At 37.4% G+C, this 22859-nt stretch overlaps 2 protein-coding genes across 3 annotated transcripts in view; one reads left to right on the top strand and one right to left on the bottom strand.

The window, feature by feature from the left end:
* LOC129730427 (uncharacterized) overlaps positions 1-19536 on the bottom strand; it is a 291440-nt gene extending 271904 nt beyond the window's left edge. Inside the window, exon 1 of the mRNA XM_055689750.1 lies at positions 19527-19536. The gene's annotated coding sequence lies outside the window, so the exon portion shown is untranslated. The remainder of the gene's footprint in view (positions 1-19526) is intronic.
* Positions 1-22859, top strand: part of LOC129730415 (mucin-2) — a 104216-nt gene that overhangs the window by 7866 nt on the left and 73491 nt on the right. The window lies entirely within an intron of this gene.

Below are 22859 nucleotides of genomic sequence, written 5' to 3'. Positions count from 1 at the left end.
TAGGGCACTATGCTGAAGCTTTGGTGTTAATATGCCAGTGGGAACAAGCTGCTGCGGTTTATTGTTGCTGATGGTGATTATAATGCTTTTTAGTGCTTTTCTCAGTCAAGAGTCAATCTGTTTACGTCCTGGTGATAAAGTATTATTCATTTCAGCATAGTGCTCGTAAAATCAGTTTAATTCTACTAGAAAATGATAAATAGGACTATAGCGTGCAATAATAACGGGGCGCTACTTATAATTGGTCAATCAGGAAATCTAAAAATTCATTTATTGTTAAATGTCCGAGGAATCAATTTTATGTTATTTTCGTCGTAAGTAGGAATCATTATCACTTCAGACAGTTACGAATGTTATACCATCTCAAATTCATCTTAGTTGTGACTTGTGCAACAACAAGTTAGATCTAACAGCATCTTCTTCCATATCTTGATCAGTAGCAAGGTGCGATTAGTGCTAATGTGTTCATCATAAAGTCATCAAAAGTACTACCACAAACGGCTGTTTATTGTAGTTATGCTGAGTCTCGCAGCCGTGATCGTGAACAGTCTCATTCGAGCTTCGCTCTGCCTCGTCTAACTGTCAGCGCATTGCCATAATGCGACGTGACTCCGGGTTGTCCGACACTAGCTAAATACAGATGACCAAGAGCTTTTCAGACGGGCGCGGGAAATGTCAAAGCTCATCACGGTGATAACCTTTAGAGACCGAACATCCCGAGGCGGCAGGAAGGACTAACTAGTGAACCATGTAGAAGCTTGTTTCCGACGTGTGTTGATGAATTTAGAAACATAATTATAATTGATGTAAGCTTCAAGTTTATCGCCCAATATGCTGCGCGAAGGTGTCTGCTGTCCCTTGCTGGTTGGACGCAAGGCTGATGATGTAATAGACGAACTGAGGAAGAAAATAAATCAACTTGGGTCCGAAGTTAGCTATCTTGTTTAGGCTGCCTTGGGACGATGCTTTCTGTAGGTGTCTATTGATTGAGAACTATCGTAAGTTTGGAAATCAATCAATTAAAAATGACTAGAATCACATACTAACATCTAAGCATCAAGTTGTGCTTGCGTTGGCAGTAAGTTGGAACGTTACGGCGCGTGGTTATTTCTCGATTCTGCTATTTTGAACTGGAATAATATGAATAGCTCCCAAAATGTGGAAAAAGAAATCAACGCGGCAAACTTCGTGGACTACCTATTAAACCAAATGCTGTCTTGTGAATTTCGGACGAGTTGTGGAAACTTGTGCTTCAGGATAAATGGAAGATATTTTTACTTCGCTGTGTTCCTAAAAATCAAAATCGTTCGTTCGAATATTCGAAATTTCATAAAAAAAACTTGTCCTAATCCACCCTACTTAGTGAACCAGATAATGAGTTGAGTAACTTTTGGTGTCGCATATTGAGTAAATTTGGCCTCAAAATTATAAAAACTTACAGCGAAATTAACCGATGATGAGCATTTTTGATACAATTGACTATCTAAGTTATTGTGCTTTATATTTTCTATTTTTTTGATCTAACCTAAACTACTATACTTAATTACAGGCACCTGCCGAAATCAACATATTAATCACTTGAACTTTCCCTGAAAACGTGTGATGAAGTGTGTTCGGAGAAAATCCTACTTTATTTTTTATTGATATGGTCAAGTATTACAACCTAGGGCCGGATTTAGGATTATGAGGGCTTCGGGGGCCACGTACCTTGTGGGGCCCCTTTTTCAGTTGTCTAGTTGTCCTGGACTCTCCCTGAAACCGACTATGAGTATATCTGCACTCTGTCATCGTAGTCATTCGATGTACACTGTTTCCAAACCTGCAAAAATGTTATTGAAATATTCTAACCCAAAAATGGTTTTTGGAGCTATAATGTCTTCAGCAAAGTTGTTCCACTTTGTAGAAAGTTGTTCCATTTTGTAGAAGTTGTAATTTCAAAAGTGAAAAACGAACTTTACTGTTCTCATTTTTGCATGTAAAAATTCACTCTGTTCAGTAAAGTTGTGGCACATTTTATTGCAAACAACATTGCCGCAAACACCATACTTCTATCTGCCTATCTAAATTAATTTTTGTGTAGTTTTCTTTAGAATGTTCCCTTGAAATCAATTTTTTTTTTAAAATAACTTTTCAACTTTTCATGGTATTTTCTATGTTGTTTGCTATAGGAGGCTCTGGCAGCACGGCTAACATCTGCTCAGTAAAAGTTTGTATTTTAAAGGTTTTTCACGAGTTTTTTTTTACTAAAACTAATGTCTTTCTTGCCGATAAATTACGTAAAGGTTCAGGAGGAGAGAAGGGTATTCAAAATTTTTCTAGCACTTACCAAGGGGTTCGAGAAAATCTTACGTAAGATTGATAAAATTTGAATTACAAGCAAAAACATACGAAACTGAAAAAAAACAGTTGAATTATTTCTCGCTGGAATCCTAACAGTTGAACCTTGGGAGCAGAATAATTATGTACTTTAGTTTTAGTTTTATTTACTTCAAGACGATATGTAAAATGAATGTTTCTTCTTCAAAAACATTTTGACGTGGGACTACGTCTTTCTTCACTATACTAAGGTACATTCTGCAAAAACTGGATTGAACATGTAACGTTTTTGGTTGGTGAAATGGAAGATTTTAGATGCTAATAGCGCTCAAACAACTGTTCCGGTTTCAATAGTTAATATACCGTTGGAAAGCTAAAACATACAAGATTTGTATAACATGATAATTTTAGTTGCCATTTCCTCATTACTCCGTGAAAATTGCGGGAAAGTTTGAAGGTCGAATCTCCACACACATTTTTCATACGATTGGTATATTTCCCTAACGCAGACTTCAAAAACATAGACGAAATGATTACACGCATTCAGTCATTGGCTAGCAATGCCAGCCAATTGGCATCGCATTCATCACTCAACGCAAGCGACGAAAAAAGAAAGCACTGGACGTGATCGGCACTGGGGACCATTGGAAGCCGTTGAAAGGGACCATTGGAAGACTTGGAAGCCGTTTGGATGCTGCCGATAGTAATTTGTGTAGGTATAATGTGTCGTATACCAAGTGTGTATGTCTGAGTAGCGTTAGCGTGTGTATGTGTGTGTGTGAGTAGCGTGTGTATGTGTGTGTGGGTAGCGTGTGTATGTGTCTATGTGTGAGTAGCGTGTGTGTGTGTGTGAGTAGCGTGTGAGTAGCGTGTGTATGTGTGTGTGAGTAGCGTGTGTATGTTTGTGTGTGAGTAGCGTGTGTATGTGTGTGTGTGAGCGTAGCGTGTGTATGTGTGTGTGTATGTGAGTAGCGTGTGTATGTATGTGTGTGAGTAGCGTGTGTATGTGTGTGTATGTGTGTGTATGTGTGTGTATGTGTATGTATGAGTAGCGTGTGTATGTGTGTGTATGAGTAGCGTGTGTAAGTAGCGTGTGTATGTGTGTGTGTATGAGTAGCGTGTGTGTAAGTAGCGTGTGTGTAAGTAGCGTGTGTGTAAGTAGCGTGTGTGTAAGTAGCGTGTGTGTAAGTAGCGTGTGTGTAAGTAGCGTGTGTGTAAGTAGCGTGTGTATGTGTGTATGTATGCATGTATGCATGTATGTATGTATGTATGTATGTATGTATGTATGTATGTATGTATGTATGTATGTATGTATGTATGTATGTATGTATGTATGTATGTATGTATGTATGTATGTATGTATGTATGTATGTATGTATGTATGTATGTATGTATGTATGTATGTATGTATGTATGTATGTATGTATGTATGTATGTATGTATGTATGTATGTATGTATGTATGTATGTATGTATGTATGTATGTATGTATGTATGTATGTATGTATGTATGTATGTATGTATGTATGTATGTATGTATGTATGTATGTATGTATGTATGTATGTATGTATGTATGTATGTATGTATGTATGTATGTATGTATGTATGTATGTATGTATGTATGTATGTATGTATGTATGTATGTATGTATGTATGTATGTGTGTATGTTAATGTGTGTGTGTGTTAATGTGTGTGTGTTAATGTGTGTGTGTGTGTTAATGTGTGTGTGTTAATGTGTGTGTGTGTGTGTTAATGTGTGTGTGTTAATGTGTGTGTATGAGTCTCAATGTGTGTGTATGTGTGTCAATGTGTGTGTACGTGTGTCAATGTGTGTGTACGTGTGTCAATGTGTGTGTATGTCTGTCAATGTGTGTGTGTATGTGTGTCAATGTGTGTGTGAGTAACGTGTGTGTATGTGTGAGCGGCGTGTGTGCGTGTATATGTGTAAGTGGCGTGTGTATGTAAGTGTGTATATAAGTGTGTATGTGTGTGTGTGTAAGTCTAAGTAGCGTGGGTATGTCTGAGGAGCGTGTGCTTGTGAGTTGTGTGTGTAAATAGCGTGTGTGTAAAACGTGTATGTGTGTATAACATGTGTGTGCAAAAATGCATTCATCCGAAGAAAATTCATTAATGACAGAATACTTTTATAGGATTGTTGTGTATGGTATTTGTACGTTTGGTGTGTGTTATATACTATGGCTATTGCAGGATTAAATCTTTACACCCACAATAGTCCCACGTCAAGCCTACGTTTGTGCACTCAAGCACATACCCTTTAACTTTTTTTCATGTATAAAAATATATCTTACATAAGGTTGGTGAGAGGGAGGAGGGCTACGCAAATTCTGACTTAGCTTTCTTATAGGGGGATTCGAAAAATTTCGGAAAAAGTCTTACGTAATTTGTGGATGACGCCTTACTGCAGGCTTGGGAGGCGTTCGAGTATGAATCGATTCCAATGCGATGAATACAAATAATTGTTTCCAATTTCTGATGTTGTGATATTCGAACATTCTTATCCAGTAAAAAATATTCGACGTTCTATCTTATCGTCGCACTGACAGTGCATTGCAGTGTCGTCTGCAATAAGCTATTTTTGTTTTCCTCGACTCGGGAAGAGACCACTTTACGAGACGTTTCTGAGCTCAATTCATGAATGAAATTTGGATAGAAAGCATGGAACCACTGACATAACGCACGTAGAAGCAACATCAACATCACCAGGCTCTGTGACATCTATTAGTTCGTAAAATGGTCTATCGTCATGCATCTCGTTGTTCCTATTTGTTGCCGCTTTTTGCCGATAACGTTTGTGGTTGTCAGCGGGAATCTGACTTTGGAAAGGAAGTAGATGTGCATGTTCTGCGTCAAAATTTTTAGAAAATTCAGCTACGAAAGGATATTAACCAAAATCTTCTTTACATGTTCTATGTATATTATAATTCCTTTTTTTAATCCTACACTATATGTACATAATCATATCTATATTGTTACATGTGCGTTAGGTGTATTTTTGGCAGAGCAGTCTAAAAAAAGTAGAACGAATTCTATTTTTCATTTTCCGACGTTTCGTCACTGCTCAGTGACATCTTCAGGGGAAAATGTTTTTGCCTTTCTCCTAGAAAGGTATAGCAATCACTTGCAAAACCGAAAGTATAAAAGTGCTCCAAAGGGCCGAATGGCATATATCACTCGACTCAGCTCGACGAGCTGAGCATTTTCTGTATGTGTGTGTGTATGTGTATGTGTGTGTGTGTGTGTATGTGCAGCTTTTTACTCTCACTCAACTTTTCTCAGAGATGGCTGGACCGATTTTCATGAAATTAATTGCAAATGAAAGGTCTTGTTGCCCCATAAGACCCTATTAAATTTTTTTGTAATCGGATTTTTAGTTTAGAGGTTATGTAATCAAAATGTGAAAATCATGAAACATCATTATCTCAAAAACTACACAACCGATTTGAACAAATTTGGTTTCAAATGAACGGGCTACCTGAAATACCCTTAACTTTTGAGTTTTATAAAGATTGAACTTGTGGTTCAAAAGTTATGAAAAGAAACGTGTTCTGAAGACTGTTTAATCTCACTCATGTTTTTCAGAGATGGCTGGACCGATTTTCATGAAATCAGTGTCAAATGGAAGGTCTAGTTGCCCCATAAGACCCTATTGATTTGTTTCGCAATCGGACTAATACTTTGCCTGTTATGTTTAAAAATGTGAAATCCAGCTATGAAAAGGAACATATTCCAAAGACTACTTGGACTCACTCACTTTTCTCAGAGATGGCTGACCCGATTTCCACAAAATTAGTGTCAAATAATAAGTCTAGCTGCCTCATAACACCCTATCGAATTTTACTGTAATCGAACTGTAACTTCGTCTGCATGTACCGAAATGTGAAAATCACGAAACTTCATTATCTCAGAAACTACAAAACCGATTTGATCAGTATTATTGTCAGATGAGCGGGCTAGTTAAGGGTTAACTGATGAATTATGATTGAACACGTGGTTTCAAAGTTTGGCGATGTGTTTATAATCTGCGAATGCACGACGAATCGGCCATAGGATATGATCAAAGTCAAAAAACAAATCGTTCAAAATGATTGGTTTTATCGAAATGACAACATCCTCGACTTTTGGCTACTGTACATTGCCTTAATTCTGAAAAAAAATCATATTGGATGGTATTCGGTCATTTTCAGCAGATTTACTGGCATCAAGCTAACACCGGAAATACCCATATTGGGAGGTATTTAGTTATTTTAGTTGTTTCCCAGAAACTAAAAGTGGTCGTCTTTAAATTCAAAATGGTGTCCAGGGTCAATGTTTGGTTTCTATGCATCATCTCGATTACGGAAATATCCATATTGAGTATTATTCGGTCATTTTCGATTGTTTCCTAGAAGTTGCCATTTAGCAATTTGAAATGGTGCCTGAGGTCAATTGTTAGCTCCTTGCATCATTCTGGTTCTAGAGATGCTTATATTGGATAGTATTTGTTTATTTTAGGCTGTTTTTCACAAACCGGTAGTCGCCATCTTGGATTTCGAAATGGTATTTAAGATAATTTCTGGCCTCTGAGCATCATTCTGGTTGAACAAAAACCCATATTGGGTGTTATTCAATCATTTTCGGCTGTTTCGCAGGAACCGGAAGTCGCCAACCTAGAATACAAAATGGGGTCTGTGGTCGATTTCAGCTGCTGTGTATCATTCTAGATCCGGAGATACTCATGTTAGACGGAAATCGGCCATTTTTGGTTGTACTTCAGAAACCAGAAGTTGTCATTCCTACAATTTATAATGGTGTCTGAGGTCAATTTTTAACTTCTTGCAACATTCTGGCTCCGGAGATACTCATATTGGGTGGTATTTGGTCACTTTGGGCTGTTTTTCAGAAACCGAAAGTCGTCATTTTGGACCTTAAAAATGCCTGTGAAATCAATTTGTGTCATCTGGGCGTAATTCTGGTTCCGAAAACCTTCATATTAAATGGTATTTGGTCATTTCCGGCTGTTTGCCAGACACCGGAAGTCATCAGCTTGAAATTCAAGATTGTGTCTGTGATCAATTTTTAGCTTCTGTCCATCTTTCTGGTTCCGGAGATACTCATATTCAATGGGAATCGTCCATTTCGGGCCGTTTTCCAAAAACCGGAAGTTGCCATCTTACAATTCAAAATGTTGTCTGAAGTTGATGTGTGGCTCCAGTGCATCATTACGGTTCCGGAAATACCCATATTGGGTGGTATTTGGTCGTTTGCCGCTGTTTTTCCGAAACCGGAAGTCGCCATTCTGGATTTCATTATGGCGTTTGTAGACAATTTCGATCGATTTTAGCTCCTGTGTATCATTCTGGATCCGGATATTATTATTTTGGGTGGAAATCGGCCATTTTTGACTGTTTTCCAAGAAACCGGAAGTTGCCATCTTACAATCCAAAATGTTGCCTGAGGTAGATTATGGAACAAATTTGTTACCACTAAAAACATCCACCTGTCAAATATGGTTCCATTTAGTAGGTTAGCTCTAGAGATGTGCAGAAATTTGTATTTCATTTGTATGAAAACCTCCCTCCCAGAAAAGGGAGGGGTGTCGAAACATTATGGACATATTTGTTACCCCTAAAACATTCACATGCTAAATTTGGCTCCATTTGCTCGGTTAGTTCTCGAGATGTGCAGAAATTTGTGTTTCATTTGTATGGAAACCCTCCCTTCCAGAAAAGGTAGGGGTGTCGAAATATTATGGATATATTTGTTACCCCTAAAACATTCACATGCTAAATTTGGCTCCATTTGCTCGGTTAGTTCTCGAAATGTGCAGAAATTTGTGTTTCATTTGTATGGCACCCCTCCGTTTGGGGTGTCAAAATATTATGGACATATTTTTTACCACTAAAAACATTTACCTGCCAAATTTGGTTCCATTTAGTTGATTAGTTCTCGAGATATGCAAGAATTTGTGTTGCATTTGTATGGAACCCCTCCCTTCGAGAAAAGGCAGGGGCGTCCAACTATTATGGATATATTTGTTACCCCTCTAAACATCCACATGCCAAATTCGGTTTCATTTGCTTGGTTTGTTCTTTAGTTGTGCAGAAATTTATGTTTCATTTGTATGGAAACCCTCGCTTCCAGAAGAGAGAGGGGTCTCAAACTATCATAGGAACCTTTATCTGCACAAAAAACCCCTACATACAAATTTTCACGTCGATCGGTTCGGTAGTTTTCGAGCCTATATGGATCAGACAGATAGACAGGCAGACAAACCGGACTGCATTTTTATATGTATAGATTACAACATCAATATTTTAGAACCTAAAGATTGAATATACATTTATTGGATTGAAGCGTTCATGTAAATCTATTTAAACAAATAAAAGTTTGAATGAGAAAGGCTGGGTCTGACTGCTAGGTGGATTAGTTTAGGTTTTTTGTTCTTTTTGGTGCAATCTAGAGTACTCAGAACCTATTTGCTGTGGACCTGTTGCGATGGTAACGTTGTTATATAACTCTATTCAATCATGGTCACATTTTTTTATTAAAAACCTACCCCACTAACAAAAACTTGGTCTGTACCAAAGCAAAGATTGCATTCTACCATTGCTTCCATATTCGGTTGAAACACGAACCCGACAAGAACCCGAAACTTTTTTTCGATCAAACCCGAGCCCGACCCGAACCCGAAAATTTTATCTGTGTGAAACCCGAACCCGAACCTGTGAAACCCGAACCCGAGGTTTTTGTTTGAGGGGTAGATTTTTTGTACCAATTTGAGGCTGCCCTGAAGCTTTGAGCCTCGAATATATTTCAATTACATATTAGTGATTTTAACAGTAGCATGAAATTAGACATCATTATCTTACAAAAATGCTTATTTGACATTGTCGGGCTTCGGGTTTTCAAACCTAAGCCCGGCCTTTTTTAAACCCGAACCCGACCCGAACCCGATCCGTACCCGACACCTTCAAAAATTTTCAAACCCGAACCCGACACTTTCAAAAATTTACAAACCCGAACCCGACCCGAACCCGACGGGGTTTGAAAACCCGAAACCCGACCACCTCTAATTCAAACATCTCTTTTCAATCATTTTTTGAAGGATGCTTTGGATTTGAATTGCAAAGTTAAATCTACTTATAACTTTAGATTTTCTGTTAATTTTGAAACGAGTCTTTGTGAGATAAAACTTAACCGTATTTGGCATCAGAATCAAAATTTTTAAACGAGAAGTTGTGCCGGTTGCACAAATCCGCCGATATCCCTGACTGCAAGGACGTGGCCAGCTCCGTCCTAAAAAATCGGGTCATTGAATGATGCACAGTGGAGAGGAATGACCACCACTCCCAGTCGTTCTTTCAGTTGATTCATTGTGCATCTTGAGAATCTCGGACCCATCACGGAGAAGCAACCATTGATATGAACAGTCATACCTAAGTTGTGCTAAGCTAAGCTAATTTTTTCTGTTATTTGCTATAAAAAAATCACAATTTACTGAAAAAAAAAAATTTTAATCTCTTTTATTTTTTCAGATATTAAAGATTTTCAATTATAATAGAAAATGCACTGCAATCACAATCCGATGTCTACAAAATGACATGTACAGTCAGAACTAAGCTAAGCTAAGCTAATATTCTCTGCTATTTGCTATAAAAAACACACATATTTAATTATTGGAAAAAAAATTTCTTATATTACTTTAGATATTAAAAATATTTAGTAAATGATGCATTTAATTCCTAACAGATGTTTAAAAAATCCGCAAATATTCGTAGACAAAATCATTTCTATATTAAAGTATAAGTAAAAAAGTTAAAGGGTATGTGCTTGAGTGCACAAACGTAGGCTTGACGTGGGACTATTGTGGGTGCTAAGATTTAATCCTGCAATAGCCATAGTATATAACACACACCAAACGTACAAATACCATACACAACAATCCTATAAAAGTATTCTGTCATTAATGAATTTTCTTCGGATGAATGCATTTTTGCACACACATGTTATACACACATACACGTTTTACACACACGCTATATACACACACAACTCACAAGCACACGCTCCTCAGACATACCCACGCTACTTAGACTTACACACACACATACACACATACACACACCCACACACCACTTACATACACATACACACTTATATACACACTTACATACACATATACACGCACACACGCCGCTCACACATACACACACGTTACTCACACACACATTGACACACATACACACACATTGACAGACATACACACACATTGACACACATACACACACACATTGACACACATACACACACATTGAGACTCATACACACACAATAACACACACACACATTAACACACACACACACACACACACACATTAACACACTCACATTAACATACATACATACATACATACATACATACATACATACATACATACATACATACATACATACATACATACATACATACATACATACATACATACATGCATACATACACACATACACACGCTACTTACACACACACACACACATACATACGCTACTCATACACACACACATACACACACATACACACGCTACTCACACACATACATACACACGTTACTCACATACACACACACATACACACGCTACTCACACACACACATACACACACACGCTACTCCACACACACACATACACACGCTACTCACACACACACATACACACGCTACGCTCACACACACACATACATACGCTACTTACACACACACATACACACGCTAACGCTACTCAGGCATACACACTTGGTATACGACACACTATACCTACACAAATTACTATCGGCAGCATCCAAACGGCTTCCAATGGTCCCTTTCAACGGCTTCCAATGGTCCCCAGTGCCGATCACGTCCAATTTTCACGGAGTAATGAGAAAATGGCAACTAAAATTATCATGTTATACAAATCTTGTATGTTTTAGCTTTCCAACGGTATATTAACTATTGAAATCGGAACAGTTGTTTGAGCGCTATTAGCATCTAAAATCTTCCATTTCACCAACCAAAAACGTTACATGTTCAATCCAGTTTTCCCAGAATGTACCTTAGTATAGTGAAGAAAGACGTAGTCCCACGTCAAAATCATTAAATTCAGACATAAGCATTTGTCACTCGCTGTCTCGTACATTCGAGAAAATGCGCTCAAAAAGCAACTGCTCAGTTATGGTAGCCCGATTCTATTTTTTATGTGTAAAACTTTGATCAAATACTCACATTTTTCATTATAACCTTTTATCATGCTTTTTTACATTTTTTACAATTTTTATGGGCCCATATTTTTGCTAAAGATAGTAAAACACTGTCTTCAAAAATAAATAAGTTATTTAAAAAAGCACGAATTGAAAAATAATTTTCTTCATTGGAACAGTCTAAAACACTCTGTTGAACAAATGATTCTCTATTCTTTTGGAAGGAGAACAGATATCATTTCAGCATATACATGAGTTATTTGCGTATTTTTTGGCACGAATGAGTAATTTATACCTAAATTAATCAGAGAAAAATTGATAGGAAAATAACTTTTTTTATTTTAAACTATAGCAAGGTAAAATGTGCAGTAATAATATGTATTTTTATATGGCTAACAACTTTGTAGAAGTAATAAAACATGTACAAAATCTTGGAAAAAAGTTATGTCGAAAATTAGGTTTTGATCAAACATTAAACATGAAACTATTTATATCTTTTTAAATATAAGATATATAAAATTGACATCTTCGATAAAATTGCTAGAAAAATCATCTGCTACAATTTTCTCGAAGACACAGCGTTGCAATGCATACCCCTGAGTAACAGCTAGCGCGCACCGGCACGCAAAAACTCTTTTGTATTGATACTCAGCGATTACTCGACTAAAATTACTCAATTAGGAGGAATGCTTGAATAACTGTGCTCGAAAACAAAAATGCTTTCTTCATATACCCGTTTTCGCTTCATGCACCGACAGCTGACAGTGGGGCGAAGAATATGTAATGTATCGCAACGTGTAAAGTATCGTACTGCTTTGGTAAGTTTTTTACAGCAGTCTAGTGCAAAACCAGCCGAAGCAAACCGCTGCCAAAGTAGTCTGATATTCTTTTTTTTGTCCCTCTGCAACCATTGCAAACCCAAGCAGCAAAATTTGTTTCGATTATGAACTTTGTACATCACAGCAACAAATTCTTATGCGAAATTAAGTTGCAGTTACATCTCAGTTTCATATACAATGACAAAAAAAGCGCAGGAGGTGGAGCCAATTGCAACATTTTCGTTGTTTCAACACAAGTTTCAAGAATGAAACCGCAATGTGTATGAACTAATGCATGAAATTTGATATCAACATGGTAAATGCTGCATGGTGAAATTTCAGCTACGAAGATGCATCGTAGCAGCAACTAGGGCGCAATAGAAACTTCATGGCGTTGTGGGTAGATTGTAAAATGGCAAATGGTCAGAATGGAAAGAGATTGTTTGTATAGCGATTTATCTTTGATTATTTCCAGAAATTTGAGGATTCATCTCCAGTTATCAATTTCTATTCTCTTTTCTCGTTTGTACTATTTACGTCGTTTGCTGTAGAAACACTTGCAAGTTCATGGCTTAGTTTTAAATATTGCTTCCCTTAACATGCTAATGGTCATTACCAGTTTTAATTTTGCTTCTTCAATTCATCAGTACCTCAGCGTGATAATGAAATTCAAAGCAATTTATCACATTTCGTTTTAGAGACCCACACTTTTTGGACGACTTCTAGTCCAAGTACCCAAAAGTTACAACGCAGTAAATAACCTCATCTCAAAAACAAATACAAGGCGAACAATCGAGCAAAAGTTCCTGTTACATGGCTTCAGCACATGACAGCAACTTTTAGAAGTTTTTTTGTGTGTTTGTTTTTTGTATCTCGCCAGCATCACGTTGGCAACCTATATGCTCCACCCACTAGATCTAGTCAGTGAAGGTTAGGTTTTCAAAAGCCGTTTACACGTTTCAACAACAAATCCAACCTCGCGAATTACGTTGTTGGAGTGAAGATTTTTGAATCAGCGATGCAACTTTAGTTGTTGCTTGTTTCTTTACAATTTCATCGTAGTAACAAAAATTGTTTCTTAAAACCTCGGAATTTCATTAGTGCAACAAATGATCACAATTTATTTTTTTATTATGTTTCAATTGTTGCTTGGGAAAGCATCTTGAAACAATTCCGGATGGTCGTTCTCGCGAGTAGGGGAGTAAGTACACACGAGTAGGAGAGTTCAGATTTAGTACACTCAAAACGAAAAATCAACGGACCTCCTGTTTTTAATGGATTGCCTAATATTATGAAAGGATCTACCTCAATTGCAAATCAATTGCCAAATTCTCAACTCCAATCTAATTCCTAACAGCATGTTTGGCTTCTACTAGAAACGACTGGAGCGACGAGTGTTGAAATTGCGCCCCGTTCCAAGTCTTTTTTTTCTATGCCACATATGCGACATGAAGTTTTTTCGTAACCTCCAAGTTATAACGGCGCGGATAATGCCTTGTTATAATATATTTTCTTAAATACATTTAAAATAAATGGAAAAAATTAGGTGTATTCAAGCACAAAAAAATCACAGAATTTTAACAGCCAACAAGAAAGAAGGTTCCTCATTTTCAGCACAGAATTCATATAAAACTTTGAATATGAAACAACACTAAGTCAAATGAGGTCAAACAAGTTTTAGAAATTGACCTTTAAATTAATTTAAATCTATTTGTTTTTCAAATATACTTCGCACACATTCGAAAAACAATTTATTAGACGTTATGTTATCATGCAATATGGTTTACCAGCTAACCTTGCGTTAAAATGCATCAAAAGCTATTGAAAGGTGTCAATGAAATTAACACCTGCAAGCAGTATGCTATCGATTCGTCCTATGATATGGTAAATCACGCACCTCGTGCTATCGATTCGTCCTAAGATATGGTAAATCATGTTCACCTATAGCTTCTGAATTGTAATAAAATCTACAACTGTGGATTAGAACTGTCTTTTTATTGGAACGACTGCAGCATGGAACTATTTCAGTTGGTCCTATAAAAACTTTATTAGAAGGCAGAGAAAACATGACATGTGAGTTAGCGTAAATTACGTCGTAAGTGTATTTCAATATACTACGTAGGTAAACATTAAAAAATGTCTGTAGTAAAATACTCCTTACAGTTAGGTTATTTCATCTCCAATGTCGCAATTGTTGAATAACTGTCGATGATAGTTATTACAAACTGCAAAAAAAAACGCATTGCCAGGCCAAATTACACGAACTTTGACATCTTACACGCGACCGTAGGGTTTTGCCCGTTTAATGCCCTACGAAACAGACTGCTAATGTGTACTAAAAAAACTGCAAAACCGGTTCACCAACACCGAAGATGACATTTCCTTATAGTCTAACCGAAAAAGTACTTTCATAATTGTCGCTAAAAGTCGTCCGCATAAATCATGGTGGTCCCATAGAAAAATGGCAACAGACTGTGAAATTCAATAAATCTTTCCCGCCCCGTAGCTTTTTCGCGCCGCTTCCAACTGAAGTGAGCAATCGATTAGCACCGGTTCGGTTGGGGATTCCATTGAGACCATGATTAAATTAGTTCGTGGCGGGAACTTTTGAGCTGCACTGAATGATGGACCCCGGAACATTGTGGTGTTCTGATCGCTTCTCTGATGGGAATCATCGTCGGCTGCCTTGGGCACAGCCGGGCTATGACCAGAGCCCATAAATCTACGAGTGTCTGGTTTCTCTCGTGGAAAGCTACTCGAGATTAGCCATTAACTCTATTCAAATACCGTCTGTTTAATCAATGGCTGTAAAAAGAGACACCATCAAAAGGTGTTCCCCACGCCGATAAGGGTTACAAAAGGTCGAGATGGATGATTTGCTGCGTGAGAAAATCAATGCGCGACTTTTGCACGAAAGGAAAATTTCGCGACAATCAGTGGGGTAGGATTGGAATGAAAATGATGAAACGCGGTTGCATAATTCTGAACAATGTCTGGTGTCAACGCACGTTGGAGGGAAGAAATTATTGAAGAAGTATGTTACTGGGTGAAGCATTTCTAAGCCAGAGAACGAGCAAAATAATGTAACTTGAAGTTAGTTTTCATAATCGTTTAATCGGTGACAACAATGTACGTCTTTAACCCGAATGACAAAATGCTGTCTTTAGGGAACCAGGTTAGCATAGCGTTAGACGAACGACCGAATGGTGAAAAGCCCAAAGATTAAAGAGGCATATCGACTAAAACGTCTGTATATGTAGATAGCCTAAACTATGGGAACCCGCTAAGCACCTTTGGTTAGCCGTGACATAGGTTGCGTCATCCCTTTCATCACTTTCTGCTAGCCAGAAGACTGTGTCATGCTTTATTTCGGTAAACGTGCTGTTCAGGAAAAACAAAAACCGCCCGGCTACATGGCAATTTTTGTTGAAAGGGACTGCTCATAATCTTTTATGTTTTTGTAGTTTGTGTCCTATTCCAATGTTGATGATTATTGATTATATGTAGTTTCTTCAACTTAGATTAAGTTCGGATTGATCAGTAAATTGGTTTTACCGGAATCGGGAAACATAAGAATAAAATGACGATTTATGAACATACGTGAGACACAATTTAAATTCAGGACCTACTCTACTCTACTCTATTCTGTTCTATTCTATTCTATTCTATTCTACTATATTCTACTCTACCGAAATTTGAAACCAATGAATTAGAGAACCAATTTGTTCACTATTTGTATTTATATACCTATATGTGAAATTTAACATCTTCCAGCATTTGTAAATTTCTGCAACTTAGTTATATTATTCGGGCTGTAATGAATGACTTATACGACGCTGGCGCATTTTCTGCTATTTAAGAATTTTTGCTAATTAAACAAAAAAAGCGTTTGGCTAATATCTTCTATGAACATCATTTCGACCCTGACCCCAATCTACTTACCGCACAAAACAAGCTTTGACCATCTTCACACAAATTTGCGCTTCCCACGTAAATTTGTTGATCAAATGAAACCCGCATTTGCATGCCATTTAACTTAAATAATCCATCGCGGTCAGGTTAGATAAGTGCACCCGCCCACCCGAAGCTTGGCCTATCAAAAAATGTCAAATAATAAGCCCGAACTATTACAGTCAAGGTTTGCAGTGCATCGCAGCTTTCACACGTACATAGATGCTTCCTCGAATCATCCTCCTCAAAATGTTTATACTATAAACTAGCAAAACCTTACGAAGAGCGCGTGTCAAAAAGGCATGCGGGGTTTAATGGTGGGGCTCGTCACCCGAATTGCACAAGAAGTAGTTTATTTTGACATAATCCAGCAACTCGTCCATCTCCGTTTTAAGTGCCCAGTTAGCACCTGTGCTGGCGGTATGCACCACTCGTGTAGGGGCAACTCGTCTGTTTAGGTACGATCCAGTCATCGTAGTCCGTAATAGTTGGGCACGATTTTGACCCGTTCCGGATGTAGGTGCTAATACGGCGGAGGAAGATGTGTTCGTCGCTTATGTAATTAGGATTAATTTATGCCGAGACATTTGGACCCTCCGGAGTGGAGCGTAACGGCTCGGGTGAGCCAACGAGATTTGAATCACTACACTTTTCACTTTTTATTCACTTTCACTATTTAATTCTATCACTTTTCACTTGCAAATACGTATTTCGGCACTGACATAGTGCCTTCGTCAGTGCTTATTTGGACTGTGGAGAAAATAGCGAAACCCCAAGAATTTTATACCTAATTAGGTAAACGACTGGGGCAAATTTTAACTCAAAAAACGTAAACAACTTGAGTTAGGTAGAGAAATGTGCGGCCTGGTAATACTTGCCTTGTCGGGGAGTTTTCGGTAGAAATTTAAAATGCCCAGAGAAATGATTACCCTGATCTCTGTTAAGGAGGGTAGCTGGGTTTTGTTTGAAAATTTCTAAACTTTCTGCGACATCTAATTTCCAAGGGGATGTTACTGATCGAACTAGACTAATGTTGTCGGTAGTCATAGCGTGATCTTCATGAAATATATGTTCGGCTATTTTGGATCTGAAATGGTGGGTTATTCCTTTTTCTGGGTCTTTCTTAGCCTTTACAAGTTCTGAAGTATGTTCCTTAAACCGGATGTCTAAATTTCTTTTTGTTTGGCCAATGTAAACTTTATCACAATGTGGACATGCAACTTTATAAACACCCGCCCTATGTAATTTGTCAATAGTGTCTTTAGTAGACCCCAACTTTGTTTTCATTCGATTATTTCTACTACTGTAGATAATATCGATACCAAATTTTCTAAATTTTTTACGAAGTTGACGAGTGAAACTGACGTCATATTCAACCACGACTCTTTTCCGATCTTCTGTTAGCGGAGTGAGTGTTGTGTGAGATTTCCTATGTTGGATTCGTTTCTTTTTGTCATAAATGGCTTGTATGGTTCTTCTGTTATATCCATTCTGCTCACCAATATCAAAAATATATTCCATTTCGTTTTTCTTACCTTCATTACTGAGAGGCAAAGATTCTATACGGTGGATCATATGGTGGAAAGAAGCCATTTTATGCTGGGAGGAGTGGTTAGAAGTGTTAGGTATTACCCGCTTAGTATGTGTGGGTTTCCTAAAGATTTCGAATTCAAAGTGGTTGGAGTTTATAACAACGACTACATCTAAAAATGGAAGCCTGTTGTTTTGTTCAATTTCCAAAGTGAACTGGATATTTTTATGAAGACCATTCAAAATTCCCAAAAAACTTTCCAAGTCCCCCTGTTGTAAAATACAAAAAATATCATCAACATACCTCCACCAACGATCTGGTAAGCAGTCTTTTTCATTTAGTTTATTTTCCAAATGTGCCATAAAAAGCTCACATAAGAAAGGTGAAAGAGGATTCCCCATCGGTGCTCCTTTTGTTTGTTTGTAAAATTTCCCACGAAATGAAAAATAATTGTCTTCCATGCAAAGTCGAGTTAACTTCAAGTAACTGCGTACTTTAGTTTTCCAAGGGTTGTCACATTGTTGGGAAAGAAGCCAATCTTCCAAAAGATTTATAGCTTCTTTCACTGGAACACTCGGAAAAAGTGCTGTGACATCAAAAGAAACCATTATCTCGCCAGTGTTGATGCCCCCCGATGATTTTAAATTTTCAACAAAAACTCCTGTGCTCTTAACAGATCGACTAGGAAATTTTTTCGGCATTGATTGAAATTCCTTGACTAACCATTTTGCAAATTTTTTGTTGGTGCCCCCACCGCAGAAACGATTTCTCTCAATTCATTACCAGGTTTATGTACTTTAGGGAGACCCTTTATTCTAGGAAGAGAAGGGTTCGAAACACGAAGATTTTTCAAAGCGTCACCAAAAATAGGTTGGCATTCTTTGATAGTTTTTTCAAAGTTTTTCACCATGTCGGTAAGAGGGTTGACTCTCTGTTGCCTGTATGGGCCATTATTAATTTTCTCCAACATTTGTTGATCGTAATCATTTTTGTTCAAAATAACAATTTTATTCCCCTTATCAGCTTTTAAATAAAAGACAGGTTTATTACATAATTCTTTGATTGTCTGTAAGTCTGTGCTATTATTTACAAGACGTGGACATTTTTTTAAATTATCGAAGAAGGATGTGCGCACTTCACTAATTTGTGCGGTGGAAAAATTGCAACTGCCCATCCCACTTTCAATATCAATGATTGCCTGTTCAACATTTGGTTTAGAAGAAACAGCAAAGTTGAGGCCTTTGTTCAAAAGATTTGTTGCTGTTGTGAGAATTCACACGAAGATCGATTGACCACAAAATTTTCTATATATTTTATCTTAGTTGTCACTTTACTACTCTTATTTCGTAAAAACAACTGGTTGATCTTTTTTGCACCCAATTTTCGTTTTCTTTCCCCCTCACACTGTTCTGCAACTTTTACTTTGGTTAGGAATTCTGGGAACCCAAAGGGAAACTCTTTGGCCAGTTTTAAATGAAGGGAGTAGCACTCTAAAGTGACTGAATTAATTTACTATAAAGAAGTTTTATACTATTTCTATCCATTCCAATTCCATCTTCTTAATGAGAAAAGGAGGAGTTGAAGTTCTAATTTTAATCTCATGACTTTTGGGAGTCAGTCGATATTTGACACATTGCTTTAGAAAAGCTATGTCTTTATGAATTCTTGCTATTTTCTTCCTCAACCCCAAAAACTTATTTGGCTCAAAAGGCTTGGATGCCATGTTCAAATTTATTCACTTATGTTCGAGCGTCTTGATAGAAAAATTTTCACTACACTTTTCACTTTTTATTCACTTTCACTATTTAATTCTATCACTTTCGGTAGAAATTTAAAAAGCCAAGAGAAATGATTACCCTGATCTCTGTTAAGGAGGGTAGCTGGGTTTTGTTTGAAATTTTCTAAACTTTCTGCGACATCTAATTTCCAAGGGGATGTTACTGATCGAACTAGACTAATGTTGTCGGTAGTCATAGCGTGATCTTCATGAAATATATGTTCGGCTATTTTGGATCTGAAATGGTGAGTTATTCCTTTTTCTGGGTCTTTCTTAGCCTTTACAAGTTCTGAAGTATGTTCCTTAAACCGGATGTCTAAATTTCTTTTTGTTTGGCCAATGTAAACTTTATCACAATGTGGACATGCAACTTTATAAACACCCGCCCTATGTAATTTGTCAATAGTGTCTTTAGTAGACCCCAACTTTGTTTTCATTTGATTATTTCTACTACTGTAGATAATATCGATACCAAATTTTCTAAATTTTTTACGAAGTTGACGAGTGAAACTGACGTCATATTCAACCACGACTCTTTTCCGATCTTCTGTTAGCGGAGTGAGTGTTGTGTGAGATTTCCTATGTTGGATTCGTTTCTTTTTGTCATAAATGGCTTGTATGGTTCTTCTGTTATATCCATTCTGCTCACCAATATCAAAAATATATTCCATTTCGTTTTTCTTACCTTCATTACTGAGAGGCAAAGATTCCATACGGTGGATCATATGGTGGAAAGAAGCCATTTTATGCTGGGAGGAGTGGTGGAGTGGAGATTTGAATGAAAATTAGAAGCTCCGTGTACTGGCAGCTTGTAAAGTAGTTGTCTTAGGTTTGTAAAAGATAGTGGATAAGGGTTGGAGAGAACTAGTTTTGAATCAATCATTTATTATCTGAAACAAATAAAAATGGGTTGCTTAAATGAACTGGAATATTTCCGCGATTTTGATATTAACAGCAGGTTAAATTCCAACGCCGTTGTTGTCCTCATTGTAGCAGCAGCTTTGTAACCCGTAATCACATAAACGCTTAATCTGAAATGCTTCACCAACAGCATCTTCTTAGTATATATTGCAATCACCATGAGGCGTCATCACGGACATTGCTGTATGTTGTCACTGCTGTTGCCGTCGTCGCCCCTGCTACTTTATGCTCTCAAATGTCAAGTGCCGTGACAGAATCGTTCCACGTCGCGACGCAGTCGGCACTTCGCCACGTGCGTTTGAAATGCGTATGAAGAATTTATTGCAGTAATGTGCTTACCTTTCAAATATAATTCAATCGCGTTGGTTATGATTCGGCATCGCGCTTCAGAAGATGAATATACTGTTAGTGGAGAGGTGAACATGCCAAAGGGTCTCTCATGCAGTTTCAACTCGCTGGATGTCATAATGAATGTCTTGTAGCGCGAGATTCGCGTATGTAAAATGTTCACGGAACGTCTGAGTATTTATGATATGTAAATTCGAGTGCGTGGGAGTATTACTGCAAAGGGGTGTAAAATATTGGGCTAGCTTCGTCTCGCCTCGCGTTCCTTCGGAGTTATGCCATGTTGCAGTCGATCAAATATACGGTATTTGAACTACGCCATAAAAGTCGTCTCGTTGATCAGATTTTCTGGTGACTGTCATGTGTAAATCAGATGTCATGGCATAGAAAAGCTAGACCTAAATTGAAAGCCGCTTAAACGTTAAAAATAGGTTTGAAATTGTTCATAAAATTTGTTGAATTGTTATTTGCCCACGCTCGTTCTCGAATTCTATGGCGTTAACAATCGGAATCGTCCATTGGAATGGCAGAGTTTATAAAATCAGTGTAGAAGGAATTAAAGTTGGGATATAATAATAAAAATTGAAATTGATTGATCGTTAGTAAGTAAGTCAAATCAATTTAAAATATTCAAGTTGTTTAGAGGATCAGTTTTTTGTTAGTTAGGTTTACAAAAAGCTCGCGTCCTTCTTCGGCAGTTGATGTGAGAAACCGGTAATCATGGTGAGCAGAGAAAAAAATACTCTTCACATTTTAGCGATTCTAGGTGAAGATACCGCATGATGCATTCTAACCACCCGCAGTGCAGTGCGTTAGCCGCTGCAGTAAGCGCCCCGTGTTGTTAATTAAGCAACGCCGCTTACTTGACATTTAACCGTTTGCCCCTATGACTAACCACCAAACGACAAACGGATCTCTATCAGAGATTGTAGCTCTTCTTCTTCTTCCACGCTCGCACGAGCATTCTGAATGCAAGTATAGGATTTTTATTACAGAGATGTTGTAAAACAGGTATTAGGTTCCAGTTGCCATTCACTACCGCTTGAGACGCTTTGATGTGAACCAATAAACGATGAAAGCTATCGCAATCGAGTTTGAGGTTCACAGCGATTGGAAGAAGGCGTCAAAAAGTCTGCAGGAGATAATAAGCGGAACAAAATAAAAATTGGATCAGAGGAAATGTGCAAGTCTTAGGTTTCGCAATCTCAATAATAACAAAATTAATACTGTAGAAGCAAATGAGCTGCAGTAGCACGCGATCCGTGCTTTCTTTTACTCGATTCATGTTTTTTTTTCAAAACAATGTTCTTTTAAAATAAGTACCTATATGTGCCGAAGAAAACTCCAATGGCTATGAGTAAAATTTACTTTATAAAAAAAATCCGTTTTAAATTCATTTCGTTTATCAAACATGCTCTCTTTTGATCCTCGTTCGACCGATTTAAACTCGATTTGTTGCACATGGTCAAAAATTAGCTCTAAATCTAAAGTATTTATATTTCGGTAGAATATCAGTATTGTAACAATAATATGGTACAATCATGGTTATATTGTAAGCTTAACCAATTAAATTCATTAAGTTTTCTAAGCTTATCGCGATTTGCCCGAAATACTAAATCCAAATTTGATTGAATTTTGACGAAGTTAGAGAAATTTTACAGAAATATGTAAAATTACTCCTAGATTAACTTTGACAGATAAGTGAATTCGAATAATTTCGGATACAATTTTAAAGTTTTATAATGTTATGTAAATATCACACACCTTAATTCTGAGTATTTTTATTACTACATTTAATTGTGAACATCCACAGCAGATGTTTCAGAATAACCCCTTTCTCAGTTAGCTTCATTAACGTCAAACGCTTCTCAAAGCCGTCGCAGGACGCCGACGGATTTTACGGATATTTCATCTCAGATTTTCTGGACAACCCCTTTAAACTGTCCCAAGCTGGAGATCCTCAGTAA

This window comes from Wyeomyia smithii, chromosome 3 (genome assembly GCF_029784165.1).
Source record: "Wyeomyia smithii strain HCP4-BCI-WySm-NY-G18 chromosome 3, ASM2978416v1, whole genome shotgun sequence".
In the NCBI taxonomy this organism is placed as follows: Eukaryota; Metazoa; Arthropoda; class Insecta; order Diptera; family Culicidae; genus Wyeomyia; species Wyeomyia smithii.
Note: the sequence above shows the minus strand (reverse complement) of the source record. Positions and strands in the feature narration are given on the sequence as shown.